Consider the following 8,855-nt stretch of genomic DNA (forward strand, 5'->3'; position numbering starts at 1 on the left):
AGCTTTTTGTTTTCTGAAAAGTGAAAACAGCACAAAGACTAGTCTCTAAAGAAATTGAAATTAGCATGCAATCAGATGAAGAAAATACAGACCCTAAAAATCAGACGCAACTGAACTTGGAAATTTATGTCCTCATAACAAATAACAACCATTGATTCCCATTACCAAATATGACTGATTAAACCACTAGCAAAGTAAAGAAAAAATGTAAATGTTATCAGAGAAATGTACTGGAAATCATCCACCTATTGACTTCCCCATCTGCCAATGGCTTATCCAACCCTGATTTTATCGCCTTTTTTTCACACAAAACTTGAATTCTGGGGATGAACTGATCCCTCCAGCCAAACCTGAGATGGGAGCTTGGAAAATGAGAACTACAGTGGAACCCATGTTGAATGCTGCTACCTGAAAGGGAAAAGTACAATAGAGAACCCCAAATGTTATTGCAAAGAAAAGCCACTTGATATTTTGATCAGGAATGGGATATAATGTAACCTCTTCACCCTTCTTGAGCATCAGTCCGGTGCCCTCAGCATCATATACTCGCTCCTCCGGAGGCTCCGAGGATAGCAGTTTCAGCTTTGGCCTGTTTGTCCTGAACTCTGGTTCAATATACAGCTGTCGAAAACAAATGTTTACACTATGAGCTGATATAGTGTTACTTGGGAAAGGAAATGTTGGGTTTCGATCACAGACATCTTTAGAAACGCTAAGAAAATGTGTGAACAAAACTGCCTTTTAATGGCCGTCACATGTTATCAAAGAAGCACATGCTTTGATGTTGGTCTGGATGATGGTTCAGCAATTGTAATAAAGGTCATATAAGGGTTCGACGTTTAGTGTGAGACCTAAGCAGAAGATGTTGGATAATAAAATTGATGTTCTTTAACCTAGAATTGATGCTTTTATAAAACTCCAACTTTAATATGCAGGCTTCTGATGCTGTTCTAGTTTACCTGATACCTATGGAAAGTGTTGAGCCTCCATATTGCTCACTCTTCAATGCACAACACTAGGAATGCTAAAAAATAAGAATAAGTGTGATGTAGCTGACATAGCAAGAACAAGACACGAGCTTCTCCCAAAAGCAACAAATCTAGTATGCTTACAAAAAGAGTTAGAATGTGCATGATGTTGATTTATTAGCAAGTTAAAGGATAAAAATGACTAACTTGAATAGAACCAATATTGGTAGCACCAATTGCTGCAAGTGCCATAAAGCCTTCTCTCCACTGACCTTCAAGGACAACCTAATCACAAGATTCATCAATTGGAATGACATGATATCCGCAATGTAATCCAATCAAATAAATAGCATCAATGTAATGGATTTAAAATGTCACAAGCACATATAAGAAAGTATGGAAGAAAAAGTAGAAACAAGAACACAATATGATTAATCTTTCAAAAACAACTAAATGAATCAGTAAAACGTATAGCTCAGTATTTCAATAACAAGCGTAAGTCAGAATGTGAGAATACTTCTGAGCCATGATTTAACACAGAGCTTTACATTTAAAATTTGCTTTACAAACATACATCAACTACGTCAAGGAAAACAAGACCTTACGCAAGAGAACATATTCTTATTTGTAAATGTTGGTCAAAACATCAAAAGGGACTTGCTTAAATTTCAATTTCACCAAAAAAAATCAGACAATGAAAACTGTCCACTTGTGTTCACTAGTGAGATAGCCAACATTCTTCTAGACCATTATCCATAATGGCATCACTAAGCACTAACCTCATCAAGGTGCTACACCTTGCAAAAATGACCACAGACCACATAGCCTTTGCATACATAGATCATATCATTTTTAGGTGATTTCATCACTTTAGGACTCTGACGTATTTTCACCAAGTCAAATCAATCACACAAATCAACTTTCTTTCAAGGCTTACCAACAAAACTAGCTAAATATCTAATTTACATGTCTCAAAGAACCTCCCCAAATGATGATCCTTGAGAGACAACTTTCTAACTGATATTCTGATCCAATCTTAGGGGATTGGAACCAAAAGTCACCGTCAATTACTGGGTTAAATGATCATATCAACTATAATGTGAAGTGCAACAATTTAGGTTAACCAAATCCACCAAGTGGAAACCATGAAAGTAACAACGTGCAATAATGAACTATTGATACATAGAGAAGTACTCCCTCCATTTCATATTAACTGCCACATTTGAGAATTTTTCTTTTTTCAAATTATTTGTCACCTTTAAGAGTTCTATAAGTATTGATTATTTTTTTCCCAATTTTGCCCGCCATCTTGTTTAGAGAGAGATGTGCACATTAATGAGAGTAAATAACTCTAAATAAAAGGTAAAAATGTCTTATCATTTTTTTCTTTTATGGATTTTATAAGCTTTAATGACAACCTTAATATTTGTGCAAAGTTAATACAAAACGGAGGGAGTATGAAAGGCAGCTTTGCGGTTATTGTTTGAAAAAGGTTTATTTAACACATTTCAAATTTTCAAGTTTAAACCTCATTCATGGCTGAAAAATATAATACTTAACTTCTAACTATAGGTTGACGTCAAAACAAACAGCCAATGAGTGTGTGTTTGTATATGTGAAAACAGTTGGAACTTCAGTTGGTGGTTGCAACCATGAAGGAACAAACAAAAGCTTCCAAATGTATTGCTTTTTACAGAGATTATTGACATTTGAATATTTTTAGAATTACCCGTTCATTTTCAATGTGCAAAGTTTTTATTGTCCTTGTGGCTCGCTCATTCACGGGAAATAGATTGCCTGTAAACACATTTCAACAAAAAAAAAAAAGGAAAACAATAAGCAAAAGTTATACAATTTTCAAACAACATAAGATAAATTTTCATGAATTGACAAAAAAAAAGAAAAATGTTTAGTAAGCTATGCCAAAACAAAAGAAAATTTATAACAAAGCAAAAGATGAGTGCCACAGCAAAACATGTAATAATGGGAGCTAATATATATATGCATTATAAATGTAAGATCCTTTTTATATTGGATCATGACTGATGAGAAAAATGAACATCAGACCATGCTGCACAATAAAAAGCACAATAAGGTAAACAAAAGAGGATGCTAAGTCTAGATAGTTATCAATCAGTCCAAGCTTCTGGCATCTTGATAACGTACATAAGTAACTATTTTAATAAATCATTTACCAAAAGAAAATCCAATAGAAAAACAAAATGATGTCAGGCAGACTGATTAAAAGCAAAAAAAAAAAAAATGTTAAACCCAATTTACTTTGACAGAACTGCAGCTTAACAAATGCCAAATTTTCTTTATGCTTCTGGAAGGATACCATCCACCTAGGTAGGATTTCGTGATTTCTAAGTGCACCTAAAATCCTGCCATCTGGTACACTTCCATGTAAAAATATGATCATTCAAGAGTTAAGAAGTGGGAAGAAGATGGCTATCTCTCTTGGTTCACTTGATAAGATTCAATTAACATCAAACTTGCAATATAACAGGATGAAGAAGGTAAGGAAAAGCTGAGTATACCAGAGAAATGCCTGCGAACAAACACATTCCAATCTACAGGGGAGTGTACTCGATGGTAACTACCAGGATGCAAGTATAGAACACAGTAAAAAACACCTTCCATTTGGCTGCAAGTAAAGTGAACAAGAGTCAGCTCTTTGAAACAGTTATGAACACTTGGAAATACATAACTTACTGAAGCAGAAATAAGGGAACTGATTGCAAGTGGTTTACAGAAAACATAAAAAGTATAGATGAATGAAAGTTATCTTTCAGTATGCATTGCATAATGGTCACTTTTTTTAATTGGGACTGTTGAACCACTCCCAAATGTCACTTCCAATAAAACTTTCATTAAAATATATTATACCACACAGAAAGAATGTTGAAATCAAGTAGAACACAAGGTTTAAATAATATCATAGGGTTAATATATTGGTCAATCAGATTTTTTCAGTATTCCCAAACTAAACAGGAGCATAACTTTAAATTGGTGAAAACCATGGCAATACCATGATGGAACAGGATTTCAAGCTTTAGGTGAAGCAAATGAGAGACGCCACCATGATTTCTTAATTGTCCCTTCAGCAGTACTCAGTTCAGAAGGTTCATCGCATGCATTCCCATCAACCACCTTATGGAGAGAAGTCCGTGGACCAAGAAGAGAAAATGGTGAATATGAAAAACCTTTCACTTGCTCAATCATTGCCCCTGGACCTCCCAGCTCCCCTATTCGCAAAACCATGCCATCAACAGGGCTAACCTATCATTCCAAGAAACCATATGTTATGCCTAAAAGCAAGTATGGTAATTTTATTCATAACACAAACAATATATCATCTAGAAACCGCAGCTAGTTACCAGTTACCAGACAATTTGGATCCTCATCAATAGGCCTTGCACCTTCTTTAAGTGCTCGAACGAAGAATTCCTGCAAAGAAGCATATTTTTCCAGTGGTAGAGCAGCTTCTTCTAAATCTACAGCAAGGAAGCAATTTTATAGTTCATTTAGTGAAGAACACGTGAAAACTAGAAATTCAAATATGGATATAATAGTCAGAAATAGGCAGCAAATGCTATCTTAAAGTTGAGGCCAAAAATTTCAATGCTGGTAAGCCTCCCTTTAAAAGGGGTGTGTGTGGGGAGGCAACCCAAGCCCAAAATACTTGAGGATAGATCACTGTTTCTACAGTTGTTGGTCATGGACAGCTAATTTAATCCTTTGAATAAGCCTTTGAATTATTACATGACAAATGGCACCCAGAGTGAATTTTTAGTGACTTGAATACCCCAGTTACAATGGGGAGATCCTTAAAAGGGGGTGTACCATGCTGGGAGACACTTAGAGGTGAATGAGGTGAAGGAAACTCATAAAATGGTCAACCAGAAACTAGAGACATGCTAACATTGTTTCATAGGGAATAGACCAAAACAATAACCTTGCTACTTACCACGTGTTGATCATTGATTTGATACAAACAACCATAGTGTAACAGGGGATGACCCCTTCAAAGCAATATGTGGAAGAAATTCACTGCACTTAATGAAATTAGTAGATAATGGATCTATGGTGAAGGATGTGAATCTTTAACTGATGATGAGACTATATATTACATGAACTAAGGGAAAACTTGGACAAACAGAACAGTATAAAAGAGTACACAGATCAAAGAGAAGTGAGGTTTCATTCAACCAAGGAGAAATGGTTTCTATAAAAATCACAACCTTACAGACTGCAATCTTTAGCTAAAAGGCTCAATCAGAAACTTAGCCCTAGGATTTTTAGTCCATCTAACAGTGGCTAAGAGATTGGTGAAGTGGACTGTCACTTAAAGCAGCTAGCTACTGCTCAGGCACACCCAATTTCCGATGCTTCCCAACTCAAAGAAGGCATTAGTCTCGATCAGTCCCTGTCACCAACTCCCTGATTTTTTTTAAGAGGGTTCAGAGTTGCCAGTCCAACCTAAGAAAATAGTTGGACTGTCACTTGCTGGATGGATCCACAGAAATAATGGTGCAGTGGAAGGATTTGCCAACATGGGACAGTACTTGGTAACCTTTTGATGTCATTGCGGCCAATTTCCAAACTTTGACCTTGGGGACAACATGAAACTGACGGGAAAGGTAATTGATAAGCCTCCCTAGTAAGGTGTATGTCCATAGGAAGGGCAATAAGCACCAAGCCCATGATAACTGAGGGCAGATATAGGGTTCTACTGCTTCTGGTCATAGTCAGCTAATTTTATCATTTGAATAAGCCTTTAAATAGTAACATTATCAATGATCCTAACTCAATTTGTTGTTACTATCCTTCATTTACATAAATTGATTATTGGTAGGAATAGTAACTCAACAAGGGCAAGATGTTAATACTTGTGTTCAAGTAAAAGAAAACTTGGAAAAAAAATAGATGTATCAAAGCTAGAATTTTCATAATTTATGTAAAATAGCTAACATTTTTCTACTTCCTAGTAATTAATGATGGAAATGAACTATAGAAAATATTTTGAAATAACAGGACAACAGAACTAAGAAAGAATACTTGAATGAAAAGCCCGTGCCCATGCTTTATATACGAAAGGACGTACATATACAGGGAGTTCCTGGAAAGGGAAAATGAAAAATCAACATTCAATCAGAAACAAAAATGCCATAGATCTCTATCATCATGCTAAAGAAGTAAAAAATCCAGTGACCGACATGAAAACAAGTAAAAGGCATGGTATACATATTCTAAACTGCAGTAATTAATTATCACTTCAACTCGTTACATTTTTTTTTTAACAAAAATAGATCAACTGCCAAAACTTTGATCATCTAAAGCTACCCTTCTTAAAATTATTCCTTTTCAGAAAAAGAAGGTAGGATCATGATGACGCATGAAATATTATACCATTACCAGTTATACAGGTTTAATGAATGGTGAGTGTCAAAATATGACTAATCTGGGCAAGCCTCTGCATCCATGACTTAATTTCTGTGCCTTTCGGCTTATGGTATGACTTTAAGGTCAAATGCAAGTATCTATAGCCTATTTTTACTCAACTTGTTTAGATTGCATATATTTTTCAATGTTCCTACTGATTGAATCAGTGCATACAACAAGAGCTTTCTGGATGGGTGAGATTTTCAAAACCAAACCACAAAAAGAGATCCAGATATTCAAAATTGAAATTGTGTAAAATAAGTGAAGAAGTGGACAGAGTGACACAAACCAAACTCGCAAGCAATCCCCAAAAACATGACATTGTACGCAGAGGTAATAACCTCAAAAATGCTGCCTGCATTTTGCATCACAAGTCACAATAAATCAGAGGGACTTTAGCTAAATGAACTTTATTTGATAATAGTCTATACCATGAAATTTGAGTGTATATGCCACCTTTATATCAGGTGAGAATTCAACTTCAATCCCTTTCTCCTTCAACTCCTCGACCTATTATTTCCTCCACAAACATAAATATCAGCAAAAACATTGCAGGCTGAAATGCAAATACAAGTTGCCTCACTCTATTTTTGAGCACCAGACAATGTAATGTTACTCATCAACATAATGATTATAAAAGAACCTGATACTAAGGTAAAATGTATTTCAGAAAATGAAAGAGAAGCAATATAAACTTCACTGATAAACAAACTTAGCCAAATCAAAGTGCAAAACAACAGGTTATCCCACTCAGATAACTGGCAGAGCATATGAATGCTAAAACAATAAAGTCAAGTTTTTTTCTCTTCTATACTTGGATGCACAAAATTATAAAAAGAAAAGATAAAATATAAAAACACGTAAATTCAACATATAAACTTCATTACTAAACAAACTTAGTTAAAAAATGTAAACCAACAAGATATCTCAAAATGATAATTGGCAGGGAATATATGTAATTCCCAAAGTAGTAAATTCAAGAATTCTACCTTCTACACTGGGTTGCAGAAAAATAAAGGCCTAACAAAAGAAATTGCATGAATTTAAGCGCATGATTAGAACATTACTTTCTTGTCCTCATAAAGGCACCGAGCATGAAGGGCTCCCAACATTAGAATGGTAGCAATTGTTGCTCCAGGAACCAACAAAAAATTCTCTAGACAAATCACAACAAGAAAGTCAATCTCATACACCAACCATTACATGATGCAAGAACGCTCTGAAGAAGCACTCGAGAACAAAACATTGAAACAAGATCAAAATGAAAAACATTACAAAGCACAAACTAGGCTTCTCTCCGGACACCAAAAGGAAATTCAATATATACATCACAACAAGAAAATCAATCTGATACTTGAACCGCTACATCATGCAAGAACAGTATTCAGAAGCAAGTGAGATCACGACTGTGAAACAAGATTAAAATGAAAAACAATATAAGTAAGGAATAGTTTTTATTCAACGATCCAAAACCAAATTCCCAATATACATAACCACAAGAAAATCAATCTCATACTCTAACCATCCCACAACAAAGAACACTATCAAGAATCACTTAAGATCAAAACAGTGAAACAAGATCAAAAGACAAACATTATAAGCATGACATGAGGTAAACCAATATACAACACAAGACTCACTAGAAGAAATCATCTCATATACCAACAATTCCACAATGCAAAAACACTATCAAGAAACACTTGAGATCAAAACAGTAAACCAATATCAAAATAATATCATTTCAAACATAGAATGGATTTTTTATATATAGAAGAGAAACACCTTCACTCTTGCCGCCGCCGCTGCCGCCGCCAACGGAGGAACGGGCAGCGTGGGAGCCTCTGGAGAGAATGGCGGAGTGGAGATGGAGACGGTGGGAGGTCCGGCAGCAGCGGTGGTAGGGGAGGACAGGCCATCGGGGAGAAACCCTAAACTTCATCGACCTCGAAGCTCGGGTTTTTGCGGGCCTTCGGACAAGAGCATCAGCATTTGACTTGCGGGTCAAGCGAGTGTGAATATATACAAGAAACCAAACCCGAAACCCATTAACTCGGACCCGAATCCGAATGAAAGGGGGTTATCACATTCTACTAAACCATTATTATTTGCATTTTTTTTTTAAACCACTAGATTAAACATTCAAATGATAATTAGCCCATATTTTACAACAATGTTCATTTAATAATTATTTTTATTAAAAATATCCAACATAGTTTCATATAATTTTTTTTTTAATTTTAAAATGAAATATTGAGTGAAGATAGATGATGGTTGATCGGATTTTGGCATTATTATTTTAAAAATTAATTAAACTATTTGAAAATCTTTAAAATATGAAGAAGATAAAACTAACTTTTGATATTTTACAAATACAATAGGCATTGTACAAATAAAAAGTAAAACAAATGTGGATAAGTCATATGTCGGGTGCAAAACATGAGC

General features: G+C 35.2%; 1 pseudogene; it reads right to left on the reverse strand.

Annotated features, from left to right (window-relative positions):
• Nucleotides 1–46: 46 nt before the first annotated feature.
• LOC120279078 lies at nucleotides 47–8,732 on the reverse strand (annotated as a pseudogene).
• Nucleotides 8,733–8,855: the final 123 nt, after the last annotated feature.

The sequence above is a fragment of the Dioscorea cayenensis genome, chromosome 16 (assembly GCF_009730915.1).
Source record: "Dioscorea cayenensis subsp. rotundata cultivar TDr96_F1 chromosome 16, TDr96_F1_v2_PseudoChromosome.rev07_lg8_w22 25.fasta, whole genome shotgun sequence".
Lineage (NCBI taxonomy): Eukaryota > Viridiplantae > Streptophyta > Magnoliopsida > Dioscoreales > Dioscoreaceae > Dioscorea > Dioscorea cayenensis.